The sequence below is a fragment of the Catharus ustulatus genome, chromosome 1 (genome assembly GCF_009819885.2).
Source record: "Catharus ustulatus isolate bCatUst1 chromosome 1, bCatUst1.pri.v2, whole genome shotgun sequence".
Classification (NCBI taxonomy): Eukaryota; Metazoa; Chordata; class Aves; order Passeriformes; family Turdidae; genus Catharus; species Catharus ustulatus.
In genome coordinates this window covers 165,739,092-165,753,741 of record NC_046221.1, presented here as the reverse complement: position 1 = coordinate 165,753,741, position 14,650 = coordinate 165,739,092, and positions in this window count along the sequence as shown.

Genomic DNA, 14,650 nt, shown 5'->3' with positions numbered 1-14,650 from the left:
GGGTCACGCTGCCCAGAGACCAGCAGCTAGGCAGAATGCTGCCAAGGGCTGGGGAAAGGGAAAAGCCCTGCCCTGCTTACAGGGCGGCCGGGCCGGGGGCTTGGGGAGCTCCGTTTCCCCCCTCAGGTGCGGAGACAGGGGCTCTCACCCTCCTTACAGGGTTGCCCCCGTCTCCGGGCAGCCAAAGGAGCACAATGGCAAAATGCCAACCACAGCAAACACCCAGCCCTGCACACAGGGAGGGGGCCCAGTGCAAAGTCAGCCACGGCACCTTCAAGGTGCCCTGGCTATGCCATCAAGCCCTTTTACCCAGAGGGCCACTCGTGCTCCTTCTTCAACTCCACGCTCGCTCTTGCCTCGCCGGTCCTCTCTTGAGCCCGAAGCCGACGCCTCTGCAGCTCGCTCTTGCCTCGCCGGTCCTCTCTTGAGCCCGACGCGTCAGCACTTGCCTCGTCGTCCCACACCTTCTGCCAATGGACAACGACACACTCAGCCCTCAGAAGCTCCAGCTCCTCAAAGGAGCCGCCACTCAACAGCCCCACAGCGACATCCTCACGCCACCACCCTCAGAACCCCCCACAGCTGCCCAAAAGCCTCCAACTTCAGCTTCACTCACCACCTCGACGTCCGCCGAAGTCCCACGCCGTGCTGGGAGCTAGACCCTCTGGGCAAAAGATGCTGGGCTTGCAAAGCAGCGGACAAGAGGCTGCAGCCCTGCTTACAGGGGGCCCAAGCCGCTGCCTAGACTGCAAAGTGCCCGGGGACTCCAGAGCACCGGCCCTGACTTACAGGGCGGCCCTGCTCCCCAAGGCCTACGGAGGCTCCTTCTCTCCACATCCGGGCCACTCCCCACTAACGGGGAGGGCGCCCAACACAGGCTGCCAGCTGAAGGGAGCACAAAGGCTCCCAGACCCATAGCCTGCTTACAGGCCGGTCCACACCCAGGGAGCCACGGAGCTCGGCCTTCCCCCACGGTGACAGGAACCAGACTCCACACTCGGGCACTGGGGATCTCGGCCTAAAGCCGAAGCGCCCCGAGGGGCCGGGAGCCCAGCCCCAAGGACAGGGAGGGCACACGCCCGGCCCCACCACTCCTGGCCCCACGCCTCTGAAAGGCCGGGGCCAGGGATAACCCCCTGATTGAGGGGGTCCCTCCAACCGCCCGCCGAGGCCAGGGGACGCACATAACCCCACTTACGGGGCCGCCCCCCGCAACCCGGCACCCCCCAACAAGCACCACGGAGCACAGGCTCCGGCCTGCGTCCCACTCAGGAACAGGCCGGAGCCCAGCCGCAGCGCAGCAGCACGGCAACACGGCCGGCGGCAGGAGCCCTACGAGCCTCCTCTACGAGGCTGCCACACAAGGTGGCACCAGCACTTCTTCAACCTGCTCCCGGGCAAAGGCCTGGGAGCAGCCGTTCCTGTCACCTGGCTAAAGCAGTCTCCCCAGCCCTGCTTACAGGGACCTGGGGCTGCTCCGTGGGACAAAGGGACAAGGGGCTCCTCCTGGGGCAACGTCCTGGCACGGGCCCTGACTACAGGGCCCGCACGCTGCCGGCTCACCAGCACAAAGGGCACCCTAGGCCCAGACCCAGGCCCTGCCTACAGGCGGGTCACGCTGCCGCTAAGCCGCTTTGTGCCGTCCTCAGCAAGCAGGGGCGAGGCCGGACGCTTTCTCCACCCGAGCATTTTGGGGACCTGCTTGTGGCCGCACAGAACTCCTCTTTCTCTCCTGGGAAGTCCAAGCTAACCTGCTCTGTATCTAAAGGGGGGGCTAAAGCACAATCACACTCGCTCACTCGCACCAAGCTAAGGGGAAGACAGGGGAAGGAGGGGGAGACAGTCCCAAAAGAGGGAGCAAGGTCCGTGCGGCCAACCTGCTCAAAGGGAGCCATCCCTACTGCTCAGTGGCAGATCAAAGCATCAGACCTGCCCCGCACTGCACTGCCAGGAGGGCACAGGGGCCTCGACGTGCTGAGGCGCTTCAGGCCTGGAACAGGGACAAAGGCTGTGACGCGCCCCGACTACAGGGGGTCACGCTGCCCAGGGACCAGCAGTAGGCAGAATGCTGCCAAGGGCTGGGGAAAGGGAAAAGCCCTGCCCTGCTTACAGGGCGGCCGGGCCGGGGGCTTGGGGAGCTCCGTTTCCCCCCTCAGGTGCGGAGACAGGGGCTCTCACCCTCCTTACAGGGTTGCCCCCGTCTCCGGGCAGCCAAAGGAGCACAATGGCAAAATGCCAACCACAGCAAACACCCAGCCCTGCACACAGGGAGGGGGCCCAGTGCAAAGTCAGCCACGGCACCTTCAAGGTGCCCTGGCTATGCCATCAAGCCCTTTTACCCAGAGGGCCACTCGTGCTCCTTCTTCAACTCCACGCTCGCTCTTGCCTCGCCGGTCCTCTCTTGAGCCCGAAGCCGACGCCTCTGCAGCTCGCTCTTGCCTCGCCGGTCCTCTCTTGAGCCCGACGCGTCAGCACTTGCCTCGTCGTCCCACACCTTCTGCCAATGGACAACGACACACTCAGCCCTCAGAAGCTCCAGCTCCTCAAAGGAGCCGCCACTCAACAGCCCCACAGCGACATCCTCACGCCACCACCCTCAGAACCCCCCACAGCTGCCCAAAAGCCTCCAACTTCAGCTTCACTCACCACCTCGACGTCCGCCGAAGTCCCACGCCGTGCTGGGAGCTAGACCCTCTGGGCAAAAGATGCTGGGCTTGCAAAGCAGCGGACAAGAGGCTGCAGCCCTGCTTACAGGGGGCCCAAGCCGCTGCCTAGACTGCAAAGTGCCCGGGGACTCCAGAGCACCGGCCCTGACTTACAGGGCGGCCCTGCTCCCCAAGGCCTACGGAGGCTCCTTCTCTCCACATCCGGGCCACTCCCCACTAACGGGGAGGGCGCCCAACACAGGCTGCCAGCTGAAGGGAGCACAAAGGCTCCCAGACCCATAGCCTGCTTACAGGCCGGTCCACACCCAGGGAGCCACGGAGCTCGGCCTTCCCCCACGGTGACAGGAACCAGACTCCACACTCGGGCACTGGGGATCTCGGCCTAAAGCCGAAGCGCCCCGAGGGGCCGGGAGCCCAGCCCCAAGGACAGGGAGGGCACACGCCCGGCCCCACCACTCCTGGCCCCACGCCTCTGAAAGGCCGGGGCCAGGGATAACCCCCTGATTGAGGGGGTCCCTCCAACCGCCCGCCGAGGCCAGGGGACGCACATAACCCCACTTACGGGGCCGCCCCCCGCAACCCGGCACCCCCCAACAAGCACCACGGAGCACAGGCTCCGGCCTGCGTCCCACTCAGGAACAGGCCGGAGCCCAGCCGCAGCGCAGCACGGCAACACGGCCGGCGGCAGGAGCCCTACGAGCCTCCTCTACGAGGCTGCCACACAAGGTGGCACCAGCACTTCTTCAACCTGCTCCCGGGCAAAGGCCTGGGAGCAGCCGTTCCTGTCACCTGGCTAAAGCAGTCTCCCCAGCCCTGCTTACAGGGACCTGGGGCTGCTCCGTGGGACAAAGGGACAAGGGGCTCCTCCTGGGGCAACGTCCTGGCACGGGCCCTGACTACAGGGCCCGCACGCTGCCGGCTCACCAGCACAAAGGGCACCCTAGGCCCAGACCCAGGCCCTGCCTACAGGCGGGTCACGCTGCCGCTAAGCCGCTTTGTGCCGTCCTCAGCAAGCAGGGGCGAGGCCGGACGCTTTCTCCACCCGAGCATTTTGGGGACCTGCTTGTGGCCGCACAGAACTCCTCTTTCTCTCCTGGGAAGTCCAAGCTAACCTGCTCTGTATCTAAAGGGGGGGCTAAAGCACAATCACACTCGCTCACTCGCACCAAGCTAAGGGGAAGACAGGGGAAGGAGGGGGAGACAGTCCCAAAAGAGGGAGCAAGGTCCGTGCGGCCAACCTGCTCAAAGGGAGCCATCCCTACTGCTCAGTGGCAGATCAAAGCATCAGACCTGCCCCGCACTGCACTGCCAGGAGGGCACAGGGGCCTCGACGTGCTGAGGCGCTTCAGGCCTGGAACAGGGACAAAGGCTGTGACGCGCCCCGACTACAGGGGGTCACGCTGCCCAGAGACCAGCAGTAGGCAGAATGCTGCCAAGGGCTGGGGAAAGGGAAAAGCCCTGCCCTGCTTACAGGGCGGCCGGGCCGGGGGCTTGGGGAGCTCCGTTTCCCCCCTCAGGTGCGGAGACAGGGGCTCTCACCCTCCTTACAGGGTTGCCCCCGTCTCCGGGCAGCCAAAGGAGCACAATGGCAAAATGCCAACCACAGCAAACACCCAGCCCTGCACACAGGGAGGGGGCCCAGTGCAAAGTCAGCCACGGCACCTTCAAGGTGCCCTGGCTATGCCATCAAGCCCTTTTACCCAGAGGGCCACTCGTGCTCCTTCTTCAACTCCACGCTCGCTCTTGCCTCGCCGGTCCTCTCTTGAGCCCGAAGCCGACGCCTCTGCAGCTCGCTCTTGCCTCGCCGGTCCTCTCTTGAGCCCGACGCGTCAGCACTTGCCTCGTCGTCCCACACCTTCTGCCAATGGACAACGACACACTCAGCCCTCAGAAGCTCCAGCTCCTCAAAGGAGCCGCCACTCAACAGCCCCACAGCGACATCCTCACGCCACCACCCTCAGAACCCCCCACAGCTGCCCAAAAGCCTCCAACTTCAGCTTCACTCACCACCTCGACGTCCGCCGAAGTCCCACGCCGTGCTGGGAGCTAGACCCTCTGGGCAAAAGATGCTGGGCTTGCAAAGCAGCGGACAAGAGGCTGCAGCCCTGCTTACAGGGGGCCCAAGCCGCTGCCTAGACTGCAAAGTGCCCGGGGACTCCAGAGCACCGGCCCTGACTTACAGGGCGGCCCTGCTCCCCAAGGCCTACGGAGGCTCCTTCTCTCCACATCCGGGCCACTCCCCACTAACGGGGAGGGCGCCCAACACAGGCTGCCAGCTGAAGGGAGCACAAAGGCTCCCAGACCCATAGCCTGCTTACAGGCCGGTCCACACCCAGGGAGCCACGGAGCTCGGCCTTCCCCCACGGTGACAGGAACCAGACTCCACACTCGGGCACTGGGGATCTCGGCCTAAAGCCGAAGCGCCCCGAGGGGCCGGGAGCCCAGCCCCAAGGACAGGGAGGGCACACGCCCGGCCCCACCACTCCTGGCCCCACGCCTCTGAAAGGCCGGGGCCAGGGATAACCCCCTGATTGAGGGGGTCCCTCCAACCGCCCGCCGAGGCCAGGGGACGCACATAACCCCACTTACGGGGCCGCCCCCCGCAACCCGGCACCCCCCAACAAGCACCACGGAGCACAGGCTCCGGCCTGCGTCCCACTCAGGAACAGGCCGGAGCCCAGCCGCAGCGCAGCGCAGCACGGCAACACGGCCGGCGGCAGGAGCCCTACGAGCCTCCTCTACGAGGCTGCCACACAAGGTGGCACCAGCACTTCTTCAACCTGCTCCCGGGCAAAGGCCTGGGAGCAGCCGTTCCTGTCACCTGGCTAAAGCAGTCTCCCCAGCCCTGCTTACAGGGACCTGGGGCTGCTCCGTGGGACAAAGGGACAAGGGGCTCCTCCTGGGGCAACGTCCTGGCACGGGCCCTGACTACAGGGCCCGCACGCTGCCGGCTCACCAGCACAAAGGGCACCCTAGGCCCAGACCCAGGCCCTGCCTACAGGCGGGTCACGCTGCCGCTAAGCCGCTTTGTGCCGTCCTCAGCAAGCAGGGGCGAGGCCGGACGCTTTCTCCACCCGAGCATTTTGGGGACCTGCTTGTGGCCGCACAGAACTCCTCTTTCTCTCCTGGGAAGTCCAAGCTAACCTGCTCTGTATCTAAAGGGGGGGCTAAAGCACCATCACACTCGCTCACTCGCACCAAGCTAAGGGGAAGACAGGGGAAGGAGGGGGAGACAGTCCCAAAAGAGGGAGCAAGGTCCGTGCGGCCAACCTGCTCAAAGGGAGCCATCCCTACTGCTCAGTGGCAGATCAAAGCATCAGACCTGCCCCGCACTGCACTGCCAGGAGGGCACAGGGGCCTCGACGTGCTGAGGCGCTTCAGGTCTGGAACAGGGACAAAGGCTGTGACGCGCCCCGACTACAGGGGGTCACGCTGCCCAGAGACCAGCAGCAGGCAGAATGCTGCCAAGGGCTGGGGAAAGGGAAAAGCCCTGCCCTGCTTACAGGGCGGCCGGGCCGGGGGCTTGGGGAGCTCCGTTTCCCCCCTCAGGTGCGGAGACAGGGGCTCTCACCCTCCTTACAGGGTTGCCCCCGTCTCCGGGCAGCCAAAGGAGCACAATGGCAAAATGCCAACCACAGCAAACACCCAGCCCTGCACACAGGGAGGGGGCCCAGTGCAAAGTCAGCCACGGCACCTTCAAGGTGCCCTGGCTATGCCATCAAGCCCTTTTGCCCAGAGGGCCACTCGTGCTCCTTCTTCAACTCCACGCTCGCTCTTGCCTCGCCGGTCCTCTCTTGAGCCCGAAGCCGACGCCTCTGCAGCTCGCTCTTGCCTCGCCGGTCCTCTCTTGAGCCCGACGCGTCAGCACTTGCCTCGTCGTCCCACACCTTCTGCCAATGGACAACGACACACTCAGCCCTCAGAAGCTCCAGCTCCTCAAAGGAGCCGCCACTCAACAGCCCCACAGCGACATCCTCACGCCACCACCCTCAGAACCCCCCACAGCTGCCCAAAAGCCTCCAACTTCAGCTTCACTCACCACCTCGACGTCCGCCGAAGTCCCACGCCGTGCTGGGAGCTAGACCCTCTGGGCAAAAGATGCTGGGCTTGCAAAGCAGCGGACAAGAGGCTGCAGCCCTGCTTACAGGGGGCCCAAGCCGCTGCCTAGACTGCAAAGTGCCCGGGGACTCCAGAGCACCGGCCCTGACTTACAGGGCGGCCCTGCTCCCCAAGGCCTACGGAGGCTCCTTCTCTCCACATCCGGGCCACTCCCCACTAACGGGGAGGGCGCCCAACACAGGCTGCCAGCTGAAGGGAGCACAAAGGCTCCCAGACCCATAGCCTGCTTACAGGCCGGTCCACACCCAGGGAGCCACGGAGCTCGGCCTTCCCCCACGGTGACAGGAACCAGACTCCACACTCGGGCACTGGGGATCTCGGCCTAAAGCCGAAGCGCCCCGAGGGGCCGGGAGCCCAGCCCCAAGGACAGGGAGGGCACACGCCCGGCCCCACCACTCCTGGCCCCACGCCTCTGAAAGGCCGGGGCCAGGGATAACCCCCTGATTGAGGGGGTCCCTCCAACCGCCCGCCGAGGCCAGGGGACGCACATAACCCCACTTACGGGGCCGCCCCCCGCAACCCGGCACCCCCCAACAAGCACCACGGAGCACAGGCTCCGGCCTGCGTCCCACTCAGGAACAGGCCGGAGCCCAGCCCAGCGCAGCGCAGCACGGCAACACGGCCGGCGGCAGGAGCCCTACGAGCCTCCTCTACGAGGCTGCCACACAAGGTGGCACCAGCACTTCTTCAACCTGCTCCCGGGCAAAGGCCTGGGAGCAGCCGTTCCTGTCACCTGGCTAAAGCAGTCTCCCCAGCCCTGCTTACAGGGACCTGGGGCTGCTCCGTGGGACAAAGGGACAAGGGGCTCCTCCTGGGGCAACGTCCTGGCACGGGCCCTGACTACAGGGCCCGCACGCTGCCGGCTCACCAGCACAAAGGGCACCCTAGGCCCAGACCCAGGCCCTGCCTACAGGCGGGTCACGCTGCCGCTAAGCCGCTTTGTGCCGTCCTCAGCAAGCAGGGGCGAGGCCGGACGCTTTCTCCACCCGAGCATTTTGGGGACCTGCTTGTGGCCGCACAGAACTCCTCTTTCTCTCCTGGGAAGTCCAAGCTAACCTGCTCTGTATCTAAAGGCGGGGCTAAAGCACAATCACACTCGCTCACTCGCACCAAGCTAAGGGGAAGACAGGGGAAGGAGGGGGAGACAGTCCCAAAAGAGGGAGCAAGGTCCGTGCGGCCAACCTGCTCAAAGGGAGCCATTCCTACTGCTCAGTGGCAGATCAAAGCATCAGACCTGCCCCGCACTGCACTGCCAGGAGGGCACAGGGGCCTCGACGTGCTGAGGCGCTTCAGGCCTGGAACAGGGACAAAGGCTGTGACGCGCCCCGACTACAGGGGGTCACGCTGCCCAGGGACCAGCAGCAGGCAGAATGCTGCCAAGGGCTGGGGAAAGGGAAAAGCCCTGCCCTGCTTACAGGGCGGCCGGGCCGGGGGCTTGGGGAGCTCCGTTTCCCCCCTCAGGTGCGGAGACAGGGGCTCTCACCCTCCTTACAGGGTTGCCCCCGTCTCCGGGCAGCCAAAGGAGCACAATGGCAAAATGCCAACCACAGCAAACACCCAGCCCTGCACACAGGGAGGGGGCCCAGTGCAAAGTCAGCCACGGCACCTTCAAGGTGCCCTGGCTATGCCATCAAGCCCTTTTACCCAGAGGGCCACTCGTGCTCCTTCTTCAACTCCACGCTCGCTCTTGCCTCGCCGGTCCTCTCTTGAGCCCGAAGCCTGACGCCTCTGCAGCTCGCTCTTGCCTCGCCGGTCCTCTCTTGAGCCCGACGCGTCAGCACTTGCCTCGTCGTCCCACACCTTCTGCCAATGGACAACGACACAGCTCAGCCCTCAGAAGCTCCAGCTCCTCAAAGGAGCCGCCACTCAACAGCCCCACAGCGAACATCCTCACGCCACCACCCTCAGAACCCCCCACAGCTGCCCAAAAGCCTCCAACTTCAGCTTCACTCACCACCTCGACGTCCGCCGAAGTCCCACGCCGTGCTGGGAGCTAGACCCTCTGGGCAAAAGATGCTGGGCTTGCAAAGCAGCGGACAAGAGGCTGCAGCCCTGCTTACAGGGGGCCCAAGCCGCTGCCTAGACTGCAAAGTGCCCGGGGACTCCAGAGCACCGGCCCTGACTTACAGGGCGGCCCTGCTCCCCAAGGCCTACGGAGGCTCCTTCTCTCCACATCCGGGCCACTCCCCACTAACGGGGAGGGCGCCCAACACAGGCTGCCAGCTGAAGGGAGCACAAAGGCTCCCAGACCCATAGCCTGCTTACAGGCCGGTCCACACCCAGGGAGCCACGGAGCTCGGCCTTCCCCCACGGTGACAGGAACCAGACTCCACACTCGGGCACTGGGGATCTCGGCCTAAAGCCGAAGCGCCCCGAGGGGCCGGGAGCCCAGCCCCAAGGACAGGGAGGGCACACGCCCGGCCCCACCACTCCTGGCCCCACGCCTCTGAAAGGCCGGGGCCAGGGATAACCCCCTGATTGAGGGGGTCCCTCCAACCGCCCGCCGAGGCCAGGGGACGCACATAACCCCACTTACGGGGCCGCCCCCCGCAACCCGGCACCCCCCAACAAGCACCACGGAGCACAGGCTCCGGCCTGCGTCCCACTCAGGAACAGGCCGGAGCCCAGCCGCAGCGCAGCACGGCAACACGGCCGGCGGCAGGAGCCCTACGAGCCTCCTCTACGAGGCTGCCACACAAGGTGGCACCAGCACTTCTTCAACCTGCTCCCGGGCAAAGGCCTGGGAGCAGCCGTTCCTGTCACCTGGCTAAAGCAGTCTCCCCAGCCCTGCTTACAGGGACCTGGGGCTGCTCCGTGGGACAAAGGGACAAGGGGCTCCTCCTGGGGCAACGTCCTGGCACGGGCCCTGACTACAGGGCCCGCACGCTGCCGGCTCACCAGCACAAAGGGCACCCTAGGCCCAGACCCAGGCCCTGCCTACAGGCGGGTCACGCTGCCGCTAAGCCGCTTTGTGCCGTCCTCAGCAAGCAGGGGCGAGGCCGGACGCTTTCTCCACCCGAGCATTTTGGGGACCTGCTTGTGGCCGCACAGAACTCCTCTTTCTCTCCTGGGAAGTCCAAGCTAACCTGCTCTGTATCTAAAGGGGGGGCTAAAGCACAATCACACTCGCTCACTCGCACCAAGCTAAGGGGAAGACAGGGGAAGGAGGGGGAGACAGTCCCAAAAGAGGGAGCAAGGTCCGTGCGGCCAACCTGCTCAAAGGGAGCCATCCCTACTGCTCAGTGGCAGATCAAAGCATCAGACCTGCCCCGCACTGCACTGCCAGGAGGGCACAGGGGCCTCGACGTGCTGAGGCGCTTCAGGCCTGGAACAGGGACAAAGGCTGTGACGCGCCCCGACTACAGGGGGTCACGCTGCCCAGGGACCAGCAGCAGGCAGAATGCTGCCAAGGGCTGGGGAAAGGGAAAAGCCCTGCCCTGCTTACAGGGCGGCCGGGCCGGGGACTTGGGGAGCTCCGTTTCCCCCCTCAGGTGCGGAGACAGGGGCTCTCACCCTCCTTACAGGGTTGCCCCCGTCTCCCGGGCAGCCAAAGGAGCACAATGGCAAAATGCCAACCACAGCAAACACCCAGCCCTGCACACAGGGAGGGGGCCCAGTGCAAAGTCAGCCACGGCACCTTCAAGGTGCCCTGGCTATGCCATCAAGCCCTTTTACCCAGAGGGCCACTCGTGCTCCTTCTTCAACTCCACGCTCGCTCTTGCCTCGCCGGTCCTCTCTTGAGCCCGAAGCTGCCGCCTGTCCAGATCACTCTTGCCTCGCCGGTCCACTCTTCATCCACTTCCCATGTCCATCAAGGCACAGCTGCATGCCCATTATAAACTGGCCTGGAGACCTGGCAACTGTCTCTTACCAATCCCGGCCCTCCTCTGTGTTGGAGGTCCCCGACTGTCCTCTTGAGCTCGGCTCGGCCCCCTGTCCCCTGGCGACCCAACAGGGTAGGGACGTCGTCCTGTCCTCGGTCCTCTTCAGGTGCGGCCTATCCCTGACGAGCCCCCAAGCTGTTACAAACGGGCCAGGAGACCTGCTCCTTTCTAAGGCCTTTATTAGAGGTCAGCTTTGGGTGGGGAACCCGAAGAGCTGCACACACCACTGCTGTTCTATTTCGGTCCTTCTAAATTATAGTTTTTATTACTTTACCAAAATTTTAAGTTGCCCCTACCCAAACTGAAAATCTACAGATCGGCAACTCAACAGCCCAAACTTCCCCCCCAACAACCTTAATGCCAAGGCGGAGCCCACAGCCGGCGGTCTACCCTCCTTGGTCGCCGAAGCTATGAGGTACCAGGCCTCACATCCCAGGGACCTTCACTCGGGGTGAAGGTGCCCAGCCCAGGACCAGTGAGACCGGCTGACCTTCCTTCTGATCCTGATGATCACGAAGGACCCTCTCACAGCCAGCAGCCTTACTGCCAGGGCCACCAAAGCTGTGAGGTACTAGCTCCTCTACCCCAGGGACCTTTCCCTGAGACAAAATGTACCCAGCCCAGAGCCTGTGGAGCTAGTCTTCATCCTCACCCCTTCTGAAGACGGTATCCTAAACGGTAAGAATGGTGAAAAGGGCAGCACTCCCCATCTCCCGCTCACAGCGTCCGTAGAGATCCTCACATCCCCTAGTGTCCAACCCCACTCGTAGCACCCACCTGTGCAGCACAAACCCTGAGCAAGCAACCTAATTTCCTCCGTAGGCTTGGAGGAGTGAGACTCTGCCTGTCCCCCTAGGAGACGCCTCTTTCATTCCCTAGGCCTTGGTAGGCCTCACACGCTTCCCCCTGTTCCCGGCCGGCCCCCTCGCGGGAGTCCGGAACCGCGGTACTGAGGGGTCCACTCTCGCTTCAGGAGTCCAAGCAACCGGCCCCTGTCTCAGTCACGCAGCAGTCGCTCGCCTCCTAAACACGCCACCGGTCTCTTACCGTGTTGCAGGTCCCGAGCTGTCCTCTTGGGTCCAGCTCGGCCCCCTGTCCCCCGGAGGCCCAACAGGGCAGGTGACGTCGTCCTGTCCTCGGTCCTCTTCAGGTGTGGCCTATCCCTGACGAGCCCCCAAGCTGTTACAAACGGGCCAGGAGACCTGCTCCTTTTTAAGGCCTTTATTAGAGGTCAGTTTTGGGTGGGGAACCCGAAGGGCTGCACACACCACTGCTGCTCCCTTTCGACGATGTGAAGGATGACGAGTGCAGCTTTGTCCTGAGGCAGAGCTGGGCCTTCCGTCCTCACGGCGTCCGTAGGAAGACTGGGCTTGCTGTTTTAAGGCATTTTTAGCGCCATGTAGTGTCCTTTGCACTCCTTTCACCGGCATACACCTCGATAACATCAGCCTCCTCACAGGCGCCATTTCAGGGTAGCAGCACTGGCATTACCTGGAAGGGAAAGGGCATATAGATGAGACAACTGGCAACCAAAACATTAGCAGCAAATGGTAAATACTGACAATAATTATACTTAACTGGGTAAACATACTCAAACAATTTATCCACAGTTCACCCATAACATGCTCACAAGGGCAGGCAGTAAACTCGCATTCCCCCTGCCAACTGTCCTCATATCCCATCAGAGACACAGAGGGCATGTACCCCAGCCCCAGTCACACATACATATCCTCAATGACACCAGAGCACCTGCTTCCCTCCAAGTGACCTCTACATCCCCTCAGCAATATGCAGTGCCCACACCAATCCTATAGTGACCCTCAGGCTCCCTCAGCAGCACACACTGCATTTTGCAATTCTTCAGTGACACTCACATCCTCTCAGAAGGACAAGGTATTTTATTCTCTTGCCCAGTTTCGGGTTTCACACCCACGTCCCCTCAGGTACTCTCATTTCCCCTCAGCAGCACAAGCCAAAGGGCCATGCCTTCAGTGACGTGTTCTTCCCTCCGTGACACCAGGGGAACCTGCCACTCCCCTCACTGACACTCCTATTCCCTCACTGAGCCTTAAAAATTACCTCAGGTTGTACCACAAAATTTTCTCTCCTCTTTCTCTCATCCTCCCCAAATTACCTCAGAATTTTCCCAACTGTCTCCCCTAGACATTTGCAGAGATCTTCCTGCCACAAATGTCCACTCCATTTCCCCCCCATTACAGCAGCGTTTGTTCCCAAACTGCTCAATTTTACCCCAAAATATTCATTCCTTGCAACACAGGTGACTCCAGGGTGTTCCAGCAAACCTCCCCCTTTCTTCGTGTCTCCTGTGATTTGCATTTTCTCCTCATGAATTGCGCAATCCGGTGATGGCCGCCATGTCTCACCCCAGGGGCTGCCTCACGGATCATGCGTGGTGCCTCGCCTCTCAAGGCGGACACGGTAGGTTTGAGTATCACTGCCATCGCATATGATGAGCGCGGGGCCATCTGTGAGGGGCCGGCGCGCCTGTGTGAGGGGTCCCAGGTCCCCGCCGCGCCTGTGTGAGGGGCCGCTGTCGCCTGTGAGGGGCGCGGAGCCGCGGGGTCTCCGCCCCTGCGTGTGAGGGGCGCGAAGCCGCGGGGCCGCCGCCCCTGCGTGTGAGGGGCGCGAAGCCGCGGGGCCGCCGCCCCTGCGTGTGAGGGGCGCGAAGCCGCGGGGCCGCCGCCCCTGCGTGTGAGGGGCGCGAAGCCGCGGGGCCGCGCGTGACGGGACGCCACTGCTTGTGAGGGGCGAGAGGCCGCGGGGCCGCGCGTGAGGGAACGCCACTAACCTGTGAGGGGTCCCAGGAGCCGCCGCCGCGCCCCAGGAGCCGCCGCCGCGCCCCAGGAGCCGCCGCCGCGCCCCAGGAGCCGCCGCCGCGCCCCAGGAGCCGCCGCCGCGCCCCAGGAGCCGCCGCCGCGCCCCAGGAGCCGCCGCCGCGCCCCAGGAGCCGCGTGTATGAGTGGCCGCCGCCGCGGACTGTGAGAGTCACGAGGCTACGTGTGAGAGGCCGGCACCATCTGTGAGGGCTCCGAGCTCGCCGCCGCCGCTTATAAAGAGCGTGGGGCTACGGGGTCCCCGCCCCTGCGTGCCAGGGGCGCGGGGTCCCGCCCCCGCCTATGACGGGCGCGGGGCCGCGGGGTCTCCGCCCCCGCGAGTGCGGGCCGCGGGGCCGACCCCCCTCCCGTGGCGGACACGCGCGGCTGAGTTCCCACTCCTGGCTCTGAGGAGAGCGGGGTGCGAGGCCGGCGCTGCCGGGATGAAAATGGGCCCCGCCCGTCCCTGTCGGCTACACGAATGGTGTCTGCCTCCCCTCAGCAGCAGAACGGTAATGGGCCATTCCTTCAGGGACCTGTTATCCCTCGGGGGCACCTGCCACTCCCCTCCGTGTCCCTCATACTCCCTCAGCATGGCTTAGGGGCACTCACCTCTCCCTCAGCGTTCATTCTGGTCCTTACAGATCAGATTTTTCTTTCAAAATATTTATCCAGTCCCTTGTATACTACCATTTCCTTTCCGACCTTTCTGATAATTCTGCTCTTTCATTAATTCCTTTTCACTGAGGTGATAGGGAATTACTTTGTTTAATGATTCTCTGAAGATCCAAGAAGGCTAAATATCCTAATAAGGCAGTTTTATTTCACAAATACTATTGCATTCACCAGTACAATTGAATTGTAGTGTTTTTTGCAGCAGGTGATGTCCCTAGCAATGGGATATACAACAGCCTAATCCAGGGTCAGTTTTGGCAAAATGGGTTTATTCTTTCCCAGAGCTAAGTATGAGTCAGTGGAAAATCATCAGACTGTTGATTACTCTGAGAGATTCTCATTGCCACAACTTTTTAAATTGCATTGTTTGAAACTGATTTTCAGCCTCTCTGCAAATATTCTGTGATTCATGGGCAAATTTTCTATATATTACTTGATCATCCTACCTACCTACTACCTGTATGGTTTTGGA